This window comes from Giraffa tippelskirchi, chromosome 7 (assembly GCF_054371585.1).
Source record: "Giraffa tippelskirchi isolate mGirTip1 chromosome 7, T2T-mGirTip1v1.2.pri, whole genome shotgun sequence".
NCBI classification, from domain to species: Eukaryota; Metazoa; Chordata; class Mammalia; order Artiodactyla; family Giraffidae; genus Giraffa; species Giraffa tippelskirchi.
This window is the reverse complement of record NC_137281.1, coordinates 52,166,792-52,181,697: the sequence shown is the minus strand read 5'-3', so window position 1 is coordinate 52,181,697 and position 14,906 is coordinate 52,166,792. Positions and strand designations below refer to the sequence as shown.

The 14,906-nt window shown below is 42.2% G+C and overlaps 1 non-coding gene across 1 annotated transcript; it reads left to right on the top strand.

Annotated features, from left to right (window-relative positions):
- The first annotated feature begins 1,733 nt into the window (after positions 1–1,733).
- Positions 1,734–1,865, top strand: LOC145515967 (small nucleolar RNA SNORA70). The gene has a single exon (XR_014061161.1). It is a non-coding gene; the product is annotated as a small nucleolar RNA SNORA70 (small nucleolar RNA).
- Positions 1,866–14,906: the final 13,041 nt, after the last annotated feature.

Below are 14,906 nucleotides of genomic sequence, written 5' to 3'. Positions count from 1 at the left end.
TTTTTAATCTGTTGAGCAAATTTATTTTAGCACCACCAACAGGCATGAAATCTGACCCTGACCTTATACCGCACACAAATATCAACCAATTAGATTACAGATCAAGAGGTAAAAGATCAAACAGTATCACAACCTTACAGCAGGGAAAAGTTGTTTCAGCAAAACACCAAAGGCTTCACCTGGCAAGGAAGGCAGCTGAACTAGACTCTGCTAGAGTTCATGACTGCTGTTCATCAAAAGATACAGTGAGGATAATAAAAAGGCAAGCCACAGGGTGGAAGAAGAATTTCCAATAAACTTATCTGACAAAGAATCTCACTGAAAATGTGACTCCACCCCTCCAAGTCACTAAGATAATCCTTTAGGGTGAAAGGTGTATTCCATGAATAACCACCTCACAAGAGTACATCCAAATGGCTGATAGGCAAATGAAAAGATGCTTACTCATTATTTGTAAGAGAAAATGCAAATTAAGACCACAAGAAGATACCACTAACACACTTACTGGAGTGCCAAAAATTGAAAAGTCTTTACTATCAGTTCTTATCAAGAATGTAGAACAACTGGTAATTGTGTAATTTGGTAGCAAATTATTCAGTGTAAAGATGTTTGACTCTCTACTGATGTTTAGCACGTGCATAGCCCATAAGCAAGCATTCTACTCCTGCATACAGTTGGCCCTCTGTAATCTGTGAGTTCCAAATTCGTGGATTCAACCAACCTGAGATTGTGTACTATGTCCACACTGGCTGAATCAGCAGGTGCCGAATCTATGAGTGCGGAGGGCAGGCTATGAGACTTAAGCATCCTGAGAGTTTTGTATCCACAGCAGATCCTGAAGACAATCCCCTATGGATACTGCGAGACAATAGTATACCTGCTAGAAGTGCATTCCTGTGTCTCCTAAGGACACGTACAAGACAGTCTGTAGTATTGTTTCACACTAAGCAAAACCAGAAGAGTCCTGTTGTCCCTCTACTGCACGTGTGAACTCTGTGTCTTTACACAATGGAGCACATACAGCAACTACAAATGACTGAGCTGTAAGCAACATGGATGGATCTCACAAGTATAATTTGAATGAAGGGAGCTAAAAACACAAACAGCAAAGAAAAAAAAGGAAAACCACAAATTTCTAGGAGGATATACAGGAAAATGTAGGATATTTGAGAGATGGATGAGTATAAAAAGGTGACGCAGAATGGAGCTCAGCACATATATACAACATGGATACATTCAAGCACTGCAGTGTGAGAAAAGTGACATGCAGAAAAATGCACTCAGTGATACCATTTATACACATTTTAAAAACTACAAACAAAATAATATATGTTGCATGGAACAGACATACAGATAAGTGGAAGTATAAAACTGGACTGAAAGGGACATCTAAAAGTCAAGGTAAAGACTGAGTCAGTGGGGAAGGCAGTGTTAACTCTGTTGTGTGTTTCCTTTCTTTTTTGAACACTGGAAGTGTTGGTCTGCCTGGTACAAACGTAAAAGCAGGCCTGCTTACAAAGAACTTATATATCGATCCTTCTCAGACTCTTCCTAAAGACCGAAGAGGAAGGAACACTCCCAAAGACATTCTATGAAGCCACTATCACCCTGATACCAAAACCAAAGACTCCACCAAAAGAGAAAACTACAGGCTAGTGATTTTGTTGACTACAGACCCAACAACTCTCAACCAAGTAGTAGCAAACTGAATCCATAGAAAGGATCATAAGCCATGGCAGCCAATTTAGCCGACTGTACTCTTCCCCATGGGGCCCAGTGTGGATGGCTGCACACGGCAGCCTCCTCAGTAGGGTATGCAGCCTGATGGCCTGCTCCAGTTGCCCTAAGGGGCCTTGGACACAGCCCTTTCCAGTGGACATGCATGACTGGCATGCTGTCCCCAATCTAGACTCCAGACAGGTGTGCACAGTGCCTTTGGAAAGCCCCAGGGCACACTGGCCAGGGTCCACATTGCCCAATTCATCATGTCCATCTGCACCAAGCTACAGAACAAGGTACCTGTGATTGAGGCCCTCCACGGGGAGCCAAGTTCAAGTTCCCTGGTCTCCAGAAGAGCCATACCTCCAAGAACTGGGGATTTACTAAGTTTAATGTGGATGAATTTGAAAACATGGTGGCAGAAAAGCAGCTCATCCCAAATGGCTGTGAGGTCACATACATCCCTTATCATGGCCCTCTAAACAAATGTGGGCCCTGCACCCATGAGATCCTTGGCCCTGTCCCCTCCTTACTCAGGCCCACCTATATCAATCCTACTTTCCTGTCAAAAAAAAGTCATACACTATGACCAACTTGGATGCATCCCAGGGTCACAAAGATGGTTCAACATATGTAAACCAATGTGATAAACTACATCAACAAAAGAAAAGAGAAAAGCCCATGATTCTCTCCATAGATGCAGAAAAAGTATTTGATAAAACTCATCCATTCACAATAAAACCCTTACAACAGTTGGCATAGAGGGAACATATCTCGACACAAGAAGAGCTATTTATGACAAAACCATGTGCAATAGACTCAAGCTTGAAAAGCTGAAAGCCTTCTGGCTAAAATCTGGACCAAGACATGGATGCCCACTCTCACCACTTCTCGTCAACACACTACTGGAAGTCCTATCCACAGTAATCAGAGAAAAAAAAGAAGTAAAAGTTACTCAAATTGGTAGGAAAAGAGTAAAATCGTCATAATATGCAGACAACATTATACTATAGATAGAAAACACTGAAGATTCCATACAAAAAAATACTAGAACCGATGAATGAATTCAACTGATGAATGAATTTGGAATATAAGAATAACATACAGAAATTAGTTGCATTTCTTTATACTAAAAATGAAATGTCATAAAGGGAAGGTAAACAAACAATCCTTTTTAAAATCGCATCAAAACAAAAACACAAACTTAGGAGTGAATCTCACCAAGGAGGTGAAAGACAAATATGCTGAGAAGCACAAAACATTAATGAAGGATGTTAAAGGGTTCCCAAAATAGAAAGATCCCATGCTCTTGGATTGTGACAATTAATATTTTTAAAATGACAATACTACCCAAGGCAATCTATAGATTTAATGCTATCCCTGTCAAATTACCCATGACTTTTTTCACAGAACTAGAACAAATAATCCTTGTATTTTTATGGACCATAACAGACCCAGAATTGCCAAAGTAATCCTAAGGAAGAACAACAAAGTGGGAGGGATAACCCTACCAGACTTCAGACAATACTACAAATCTACAGTAATCAGAACAGCGCGATACTGACACAAAAACAGACAAATGAATCAATGGAACAGAACAGAAAGCTCAGGAAAAGCCACACACCTACAGTCAATTAATCTTCCACAAAGGAGACAAAATTCAAAATGAGAAAAAGTCAGTTTAGGAAGTGGTGCTGGGAAAGTTGGACAGCTGCATGTAAATCAGTGAAGTTGGAACACAACCTTTCACATGGCACAAAAATCAACTCCAAATGGCTTAAAGACTTAGAAACCTGATAGGACACCATCAAACTCCTAGAAGAGATCACAGGCAAAACATTATCTGATATAAATCATGCCAGTGTTTTCTTAAGTCAGTCTCCCAAGGCAATAGAAATAAAAATAAACAAATGGGACCTCATCAAATTTACAAGCTTTTTCACAGCAAAAGAAAATACAAACAAAATGAAAAGACAATCTATGGAACAGGAGAAAATATTTGAAAATGATGCGACCCACAAGGGCTTAATCTCCATAATACACCAGCTCACACAACTCAACAACACAAAAATAAACAACTCAGTAGAAAAATAGGCAGAAGACTTAAACAGACATTTCTCCAAAGAAGCTATATAGGTGGCCAATAGGCACACAAAAAGATGCCCAACATCACTGGTTATTTAGAGAAATGCAAATCAAAGTGACTATGAGGCAACACCTCACAGCAGTCAGTAAGGCCATTGTTTAACATTCCACAAAAAAATGCTGGAGAGGGTGTAGAGAAAAGGGAAACCTCTTACAATGTTGGTGGGAATGTAAACTGGTGCTGCTATTATGGAAAACAGTATGGAAGTTTCTCAAAAAACTATAATAGAGTTGCCATTTGATCCAGCAATCCTACTCCTGGGCATATACCCAGACAAAACTATAAACTGAAGAGATACATGTGGCCCTGTGTTCACAGCAGAACTATTTACAATAGCCAAGCCTTGGAAATGTGAATACCAGACCACCTTACCTGCCTCCTGAGAAACCTGTATGCAGGACAAGAATCAACAGTTAGAACCGGACATGAAACAATGGACTGGTTAAAAATTGTGAAAGGAGTACATCAAGGCTGTATATTGTCACCTTGCTTATTTAACTTATATTCAGAGTACATCATGGGAAATGCTGAGCTGGATGAATCACAAGTTGGAATCAAGACTGCTAGGAGAAATATCAATAATCTGAGATATGCAGAAGACATCACCCTAATGGCAAAAAGCAAGGAGGAACTAAAGAGCCTCTCGATGAAGGTGAAAGAAGAGCATGAAAAAGCTAGCTTAAAACTCAGCATTCAAAAAACTAAGATCATGGCATCCGGTTCCATCACTTCATGGAAAATAGAAGGAGAAAAAGTGGAAATAGTGACAGACTTTATTTTCTTGGGCTCCAAAATCACTATGGACAGCAAGTGCAGCCATGAAATTAAAAGACACTTGATCCTTGGAAGAAAAGTTATGACAAGACAAAGATAAAATATTAAAAGCAACAAGGGAAAAATGACCAATGACATACAAGGGAAGTCTCATCAGGTTATCAGGTGATTTCTTAACAGAAACTCTATGAACCAGAAGGGAATGGCACCATATATTTAAAGTGATGAACGAAAAGCACCTACAACCAAGAGTACTTTACCCAGCAAGACTCTCATTCAGATTTGATGGAGAAATCAAAAGTTTTTCAGACAAGCAAAAGTTAAGAGAATTCAGCACCACCAAACCAGCTTTACAACAAATGCTAAGGGAACTTCTCTAGGCAAGAAACACAAGAGAAGGAAAAGTCCTACAGAAAATAAACCCAAAACAACTAAGTAAATGGTAATAGGATCATGAAAGTGAAAGTAAAAGTCGCTCAGTCGTGTCCACCTCTTTGCAACCCCATGGACTATACAGTCCATGGAGTTCTCTAGGCCAGAATACTGGAATGGGTAGCCTTTCCCTTTTCCAGGGGATCTTCCCTACTCAGGGATCAAACCCAGGTCTCCTGCATTGCAGGCAGATTCTTTACCAACTGGGTTATGAGGGAAGCCCTAATAGGATCATATGTATCGATAATTACCTTAAATGTAAATGGGCTAAATGCACCAACCAAAAGACATTGACTGGATGGGCAGATGAAAACATGTGCATATATGCACTTTCACTTATCATATTACTCTGCTTGATACCACCAAAAAATTGTATGTAATTATTTTATATTGTTAGGTTAATTATGTTTCCATTATGCTTGCAATTTTAATTATCTTTTATTTTTTGTCTGGCTATCAATTGTGAAAACTGATAAACATCTTTTACCATTGTGATCATGTAACTATTACTCACTTAATACCGTTGTATCATGATTGTCAACAAAAAAATAATAGGATTATCACCAAAACTAACATTTAATTGAAAATCCTGTCATCACTTTAAAATCCAGATCATATCAGAATTACCTTGGAATTTTTTGAAAAATAGCAAATCCTTTTTTTTCTCCAAAGCTCCAGATATGTTTCTAATGAGCAGCCATGTTTAAAAACAACTGGACTATATGATGACCTTTTACTTTTATCTAGTTATTTTCACTTTTTCTATTTCATATTCAGTGCTCCCATTTCATTTAGTTTATGTTTTCCAATTTCTCCATCTCTTTTTTTTATGTTCTTTCTCAAGTCTTTATCAAGAATAGAAGAAAAGCTTTTGTATACATATACATATATATATATATATAGTATGTATAATATATATATATTTTAGAAAACTTATGAATTTTTGCCTACTAAAAATTTTATGAGATTTTGATTCCACTTGTTTGACTTAGTATGAATAGAATGCTAGATTTCTAACTAAAAAAACAGATAAGCAACAAAAGTTTACTGTATAGCACCAGGAACTATAGTCAATATTTTGTAATAACCTATGGGAAATAATCTGAAAATAGTGTATGTATATATGGATAAATGATTCACCTTGCTGTGTGCCTGAAACACTGTAAGTCAACTATCCTTCAATAAAATATATGTATTAAGGAAAAAAAGAACAATATTGCATAGACACCTGGAATGTTAGGTCCATGAATCAAGATAAACTGGAAGTGGTCAAGCAGGAGATGGCAAGAGTGAAAATCGACATGTTAGGAATCAGTGAACTAAAATGGACTGGAATGGGCAAATTTAATTCAGACAACCATCATATCTATTACTGTGGGCAAGAACCCCTGAGAAGAAATAGTCAGCAAAAGAGTCCAAAATGCAGTACTTGAGTGCAATCTCAAAAGTGACAGAATGATATTGGTTCGTTTCCAAGGCAAGCCATTCAACATCACAGTAATCCAAGTCTATGCCCCAACCAGTAATGTTGAAGGTGAAGTTCTATGAGAACCTACCAGATATTCTAGAACTAACACCAAAAATGTCCTTTTCATTATAGCGGATTGGAATGCAAAAAGTAGGAAGTCAAGAGATACCTGCAGTAACAGGCAAGTTTGGCCTTGGACTAAAAAATGAAGCAGGGCAAAGGTTAACGGAGTTTTACCAAGAGAATGCACTGGCCATAGCAAACACCCTCTTCCCACAACACAAGAGATGACTTTACACATGGACATCACCAGATGGTCATACCAAAATCAGATTGATTATTAGTCTTTGCAGCTCAAGATGGAGAAGCTCTATCAGTTCAGTTCAGTTCAGCCCAGTCGCTCAGTCATGTTTGACTCTTTGTGACCCGATGGACTGTAGCACGCCAGGCCTCCCTGTCCATCACCAACTCCTGGAGTTTACTCAAACTCATGTCCATTGAGTTGGTGATGCCATCCAACCATCTCATCCTCTGTTGTCCCCTTCTCCTTTCACTTTCAATCTTTCCCAGCATCACGGTCTTTTCAGATGAGTGAGTCAGTTCTTTGCATCAGGTGGCCAAAGTACTGGAGTTTCAGCTTCAACATCAGTCCTTCCAATGAATATTCAGGACTGATTTCCTTTAGGATGGACTGGTTTGATCTCCCTGCAGTCCAAGGGGCTCTCAAGAGTCTTTCCCAACACCACAATTAAAAAGCATCAATTCTTTGGTGCTCAGCTTTCTTTATAGTCCAACCTGCACGCGCTGGAGCAGCAAGCAGTGGCTGCGTGGCGCTGGAGAGGCCATGAGGAGATACCCCACGTCCAAGGTCAGAGGAACCCCAGTAAGACGGTAGGTGCTGGAACAGCTGTGAGGAGATACCCCACGTCCAAGAACAAAGGAGAAGCCCCAGCAAGACACCAGGAAGGGCGAATTCGCGTTTAGAATTAAACCCCACTTCTTCCAGAGATGATCAGAGGGCTCAAACAAACCTTGTGCACAGGACCCAGGGACTCCACAGAGACTGAGACAGAACTGTGCTTGGGTGTCTCCTGAGGAGGTGTGGGTCGGCAGTGGACTGCTGTGGGGCAGGGGCTCTGGGTGCAGCAGTCTTGGGTATGGATAAGTCCTCTTGGAGGAGGTTGCCATTAACCCACCATAGAGCCGCCAGAACTTACACAGGACTGGGAAATAGACTCTTGGAGGGCACAACAGAACCTTGTGCACCAGGACCCAGGAGAAACGAGCAGTGACCCCACAAGAGACTGTCCCGGACTTGCCTGTGGGTGTCTGGGAGTCTCCGGTGAAGGCATGGGTCTGCAGTGGCCTGCTGCAGGGTTGGGGGCACTGTGTAGCAGTGCATGCATGGGATCTTTTGAAGGAGGTCACCATTATCTTCATTACCTCCACCATAGTTTCAGTTCAGTTCAGTCATTCAGTCGTGTCCGACTCTTTGCGACCCCATGAATCTCAGCACACCAGGCCTCCCTGTCCATCACCAACTCCCGGAGTTTACCCAAACCCATGCCCATCGAGTCGATGATGCCATCCAGCCATCTCATCCTCTGTTGTCCCCTTCTCCTCCTGCCCCCAATCCTTCCCAGCATTAGGGTCTTTTCCAATGTGTCAACTCTTTGCATGAGGTGGCCAAAGTATTGGAGTTTCAGCTTCAACATCAGTCCTTCCAATGAACACCCAGGACTGATCTCCTTTAGGATGGACTGGTTGGATCTTCTTGCAGTCCAAGGGACTCTCAAGATTCTTCTCCAATACCACAGTTCAAAAGCATCAATTCTGCGGCACTCAGCTTTCTTCACCGTCCAACTCTCACATCCATACATGACCACTGGAAAAACCATAGCCTTGACTAGACGGACCTTTGTTGGCAAAGTAATGTCTCTGCTTTTAAATATGCTATCTAGGTTGGTCATAACTTTCCTTCCAAGGAGTAAGCGTCTTTTAATTTCATGGCTGCAATCACCATCTGCAGTGATTTTGGAGCCCCCCCAAAATAAAATCTGACACTGTTTCCACTGTTTCCCCATCTATTTCCCATGAAGTGATGGGACCAGATGCCATGATCTTAGTTTTCTGAATGTTAAGTTTTAAGCCAACTTTTTCTCTCTCTTCTTTCACTTTCATCAAGAGGTATGCCAGAGTGCTGCTCCACAAAGAACATTCTCCAAGAAAATGCCAGTAGCAACTTCTCCAGGACACAGCATGGAGACTCCTCACCCATGTTCTTCCCATGTCATCTTGACCACACCGGCACAGAAACAATGACCGCAGCACAACAACCAGCAATGAAACAGAATCACAGAAGTTATGCGTCCTGTCAGGGACCTACATCCCCAGCTCTGCCCTGTACACCCAGCCCTGAATATCCCACAAACATGTGGACAGAAATGTGAGAGTTCAGCACATGACCCGAATCCTGGGCTAATGGATGGTGGTGAAATCTGTCTTATTTCAGGTTAAGAGAGAAGAGAGTCAGCAACAGCAAGTTTTACTCATAGAAGCTCGGGTCCATGTGTAAGTGTGTCATGTTTGTGTGTGAGTTTGCATGGAGGAGCGTGTGCTCTGTTCAGACCCTGGGAACATGCTCACGTGTGAGGTCGTCACTCCTCTAGCCTGTCACTGAGATGACATACCTGAAGATGACCCAATCGGCATGAGTCGGGGTAACCTTTTCATTTTGGACACTTTCTTAACTTCCAGTCTCTAAGTACAGTTCAGTCGCTCAGTAAACACTCAGGACTGATCTCCTTTAAGATGGACTAGTTGGATCTTCTTGCAGTCCAACACCACAGTTCAAAAGCATCAATTCTTTGGCGCTCAGCTTTCTTCACTGTCCAACTCTCACATCCATACATGACCACTGGAAAAACCATAGCCTTGACTAGACGGACCTTTGTTGGCAGAGAAGTGTCTCTGCTTTTCAATATGCTATCTAGGTTGGTCATAAGCTTCCTTCCAAGGAGTAAGTGTCTTTTAATTTCATGGCTGCAATCACCATCAGCAGTGATTTTGGAGCCCCCCAAAATAAAGTCTGACACTGTTTCCACTGTTTCCCCATCTATTTCTCATGAAGTGATGGGACCAGATGCCATAATCTTAGTTTTCTGAATGTTGAGCTTTAAGCCAACTTTTTCACTCTCCTCTTTCACTTTCATCAAGAGGCTCTTTAGTTTGGATCCTGAAATGTGCTTAAGAGGCCTCTCGCGTTCCAGACTTCCCTGAATAAATGCAGTGAAACTCGATCAGTGACCTTCTGTGCACAAGCTGTAGAGTGAGCAGGATTCCTTCTCTGGCCTCTAAAGACCCAAGTAACTGACTTCTACAGAAGATGAGCCGGGTCTGTAAGGAACTAACTCATCAGATTCTGAAAGGATCTGAACTAAAAGGCAAACGATCTCACGCTGAAGGCCTCGGACTTCACCAGGCCCAGAGAGGAGCCCTGGTCCTGCCCCAGCTCAGAGCACGTGAACTCGCTCCGGCGGCTGGACCCACCTGCAGCCACACACGAGGGGCGGGGTAGCTGTTCATTAGGACAGGGACTTGCTGGGTGAGTGGGGTCAAGGGTGGCAATCTGGGGGCTCTCTGACTTACAAGCCTGTCAGAGAGCAGAGCCCTGTGAAGGCTTGGCCGGCTTCTTACTCCCCCTGGCCTGTCCACTCCCTGGTCTGCACAGCCACAGGGAGGCTCTGGGTCTGCAGCTTCCACAGCCACGGGCTACACGGGGTGAGACAGGGTGGACTCCCTGGATGACCAGGTTTCCAGGAGCAGTGAGCTAAGCTTTAGGGAATGACAGGAAATCTCAGGTGTAGACCCACCGAGGACAAGGTAATACTCGTCTACATCCTGGGATGCTATTTACTGATTTGTACAGTGTGATGCTTTAGTAAGGCTTTTTCAAGGTGAAGAAGGTGGGGGGTGGGCATGGGCAGTAGAGGTACAACACAGAATGAATTGAGAACTGATTTATGAGAAAAGAGGTTTAACTATGAGAAAATAAATGTGCTGGGGAGGAACCAACTAGCAGTCAGCCTGGTGACTTTACTTGGATGGAACTGGGTCCTAGAAACCCACTGCCCATATGATCCTGGGCTTAGCGTGCCTGTGTCAGCAGAAGAGTCCATTAAAGCCAGCCACACTCTGTGTGATCAAAAGACCCTTCCCTTCATTCCACACAAGTTTATCAAGTACTTGCACACACCAAGCACTAAAGTCGGGGGAACTATGCCTTTATAATATTAAGGGGAATAAAGCTGTCATCCTGGTCTCATGGAACCTCTCCATGTACTTCTAAAAAAAATGCATTTTATCTCCCATGAAGCCAGGAGTACGCGTAACATTAATAGCAGCCTGACCAAGATGGGGATGTTATTACTTAGTTATTTCTTGAGTTGAAGTTGCTATTTTACTTGACAGTCTTGAGTTGAAGTTGCTATTTTACTTGACAGTTTTACTGAGGGATGAATATTCCTGAAGGTAAAAACATTCAAAATACCTTTCAAGAAAGGTTAGATGAAAAAGGCACTGAATTTAGCACTGCAGGGAGGGAATTTTGACACGGTAGCTGACAAAATTCCATACAGTCAAAGCTCTGGTCTTTCCAGGAGTCATGGATGGATGTTTGAGAGTTGGATCATAAGGAAGGAAGAGTGCTGAAGAATTCATGTTTTTGAACCATGCTGCTGGAGAAGGCTCTTAAGAGTCCCTTGGACAGCAAGGAGAACAAACCAATCAATCCTAAAGGAAATCAACCCTGCATATTCATTGGAAGGACTGATGCTGAAGCTCTGACACTTGGCCACCTGATATGAAGAGCCAACTCATTGGAAAAGACCCTGATGCTGGGAAAGACTGAAGGCAGTAGAAGAGGGTGACAGAGGATGAGATAATTGGATGGCATCACCGATTCAGTGGACATGAACTGGGGCAAACTCCGGGAGATAGTGAAGGACAGGGAAGCCTGGTGTGCTGCAGTCCATGGGGTCATAGAGTCAAGACAGGACTTGGCAACTGAACAACAACAGTCAGTGCCTCACTACCTGTTGGCCAGGAAGCCAATGGAGCCTAATTATTGCACCCCTACCCATAAGTCCCTTTTGGCTCCATCATTGCCTCTGCAAGCTTAGGTGTTGATGTCATTACCTGTTTTCAGCTAGGGGTAGAACAAAGACCTAAGCCTTCCTACCTCACCTCATTCTAAAGTAAGGTTCAGACCAAGATCCTCTTTCTGCCTGAAATGCATTTTCAGTTACTGTATCAAAAAAATTTAAGAATTTGCTGCACAGAAGGCAGAAGCTCAGCATCTTTCCAGCTGCTATGTTGTAGAATCCACACCCAGCCACCCCCTTGCAGGACAGAGCAGGCAATGAAGGGACTATACTCCAAATGGTGTTAGGAAACACCCTCAGCCCTAAAGCTGGCTGCTTCTCCTAGGTGCTGCAGTGACTTCAACATGTCACTACAGAGTATCTGTTTTGACACCATAGTCTCACCATAATTACCTAAGGTTCTAGGTGGTGGTGGGATACTCTCCATGAGGACACACAGAGAGAAAGAGAGGGGCACAGATGACATCGCTGCTCTTCCCTGAGTCTGTCTGGATGCCACATAACCTGAGTATAAACACCTAGCTGAGACTGTGCTTTCACAGCCACGTAAAGAGCGCAGCCCATTCAGGTCAAGCAGAAGAGTGACAGGAACACTGAAAGACGGCAGTGACGCTGATGGAGTCAGGCCATGATTGCTTATGTGTAAAACTGTCTTTATTCTGCTGAATAAGGGGAATGGTGAACATTAGTTATTATGTGGAAAACTAAATGGAGTAGGCTGGTTAGATATGAGTATGGGAAATTTAGGTCATAGAATATGAATTTCTCTGCTGTAAAACCTGGCTATTCTAATGCGCACGGTGAAGAGGAGGGTGGAATATCACATTTCCCAAGGTTGATCTCAGAACCCTTTTGCCACAGGACTAGTTACTGTGGAATACATTAGAGGACCTGCTGCTCTATTCAGAAAGTAACATAATCTGAAAGTTTATATGCTTTATTATATAGGTAAAATCTACACTTATCCTACCAAGGTCGGTGGTCTTTAAATTGGGCCAGCCTTACCCCTAAGCAGTCTACCAGAGCTTTCCAAGGAGTCACAGACTCAAATAATTTCAGGGGATCAATTTTCAAATCCTCACCTTCCTATTACACTCTTTCCAAAGATTGATCAGCCTGGGAAAATGCCCTTTTCTCCCCTTACAGAAGGAAAGAGGTCTTTTCTCCACATTCAGTCTTACAGTAGAGCAGGACTCAAGATACTATTCCAAAATACAATGTTTGGAAAGTGAAAGCCTCTTAATAAGACACAAATCCTCCTGCAGTGATGGTGGTTCCCAATTCTTTGCTTTCAACAAGATTGAAGGAACACTCAAGATTTCTGACTATTTATTTTAGCATGTAGTTCTGAAGGAGATGGCTTTACCCTAAGTACTTCTGTTCCCATCTATCGTGTGAACAAGAATCTTCAACATTTTCCTATGTCAAATTAAAAAGGGAGAATAGAACTGATACTGTACCATGGCCATTCTAATGAAGATAATGGTAACTTACACAGAGATGGGATAATTGAAGGTAGAAGCCTTCTTCAACTCATTAAGTGATATACTGCCAATGAAATTTTACTGTATTTAGTGGCTTATTAAACTGTGAACTCTGTTTATTAAACAAGCACAGTTCAGAAGAAATTTAAAATATGTGGATCCTTGTAAGCTTTCATCAAGAGGCTCTTTAGTTCTTCTCCACTTTCTGCCATAAGGGTAGTGTCATCTGCATATCTGAGGTTATTGATATTTCTCCCAGCAATCTTGATTCCAGCTTGTGTTTCTTCCAGCCCAGCGTTTCTTGTGATGTACTCTGCATATAAGTTAAATAAGCAGGGTGACAATATACAGCCTTGACGTACTCCTTTTCTTATTTGGATGAAAGTGAACGAGAAGAGTGAAAAAGTTGGCTTAAAGCTCAACGTTCAGAAAACTAAGATCATGGCATCTGGTCCCATCACTTCATGGGAAATAGATGGGGAAACAGTGGAAACAGTGTCAGACTTTATTTTTTGGGGCTCCAAAATCACTGCTGATGGTGTTTGCAGCCATGAAATTAGAAGACGCTTACTCCTTGGAAGGAAGGTTATGGCCAACCTAGATAGCATATTTAAAAGCAGAGACATTACTTTGCCAACAAAGGTCCATCTAGTCAAGGCTATGGTTTTTCCAGTGGTCATGTATGGATGTGAGAGTTGGATGGTGAAGAAAGCTGAGCGCCGAAGAATTGATGCTTTTGAACTGTGGTATTGGAGAAGACTCTTGAGAGTCCCTTGGACTGCAAGGAGATCCAACCAGTCCATCCTAAAGGAGATCAGTCCTGGGTGTTCATTGGAAGGACTGATGTTGAAGCTGAAATTCCAATACTTTGGCCACCTCATGCGAAGAGTTGACTCATTGGAAAAGACCCTAATGCTGGGAAGGATTGGGGGCAGGAGGAGAAGGGGACAACAGAGGATGAGATGGTTGGATGGAATCACCGACTCGATGGACAGGGGTTTGGGTAAACTCCGGGAGTTGGTGATGGACAGGGAGGCCTGGCATGCTGCGATTCATGGGGTCGCAAAGAGTCGGACATGACTGAGCAACTGAACTGGACTGTAAGCTTAGGATGCTATGTAATTTTGTCACAGATACACAACTGAACAATATAAAAGACAAATAATTCAGCTGAAATTTTGAGGGGGGGAGTAGAATACAAATTCAATGTGTAAAAAAGAAAAAATGCGGCATTCTCTCCCATTAAAAACTGCCTTTTTTTAAAAAAAAATAGTTTATTTTCTATTTTTTAACTTTACAATATTGTATTTGTTTTGCCATACATTGACATGAATCCACCATGGGTGTACATGTTTTCCCCTTCCAGAACCCCCCTTCCACCTCCGTCCCCATCCCATCCCTCCAGGTCATCCCGGTGCACCAGCCCTGAGCACCCTGTATCATGCATTGAACCTGGACTGGTGATTCATTTCACATATGATAATTTACATGCTTCAATGCCATTCTCCCATATCATCCCACCCTTGCCCTCTCCCACAGAGTCCAAATACTGTTCTATTTATCTGTGTCTCTTTTGATGTCTCGCATACAGGGTTATCTTTACCGATTGACTAAATATCATATATATGTGTTAGTATACTGTATTGGTATTTTTCTTTCTGGCTTACTTCACTCTGTATAATAGGCTCCAGTTTCATCCACCTCATTAGAACTGATTCGAA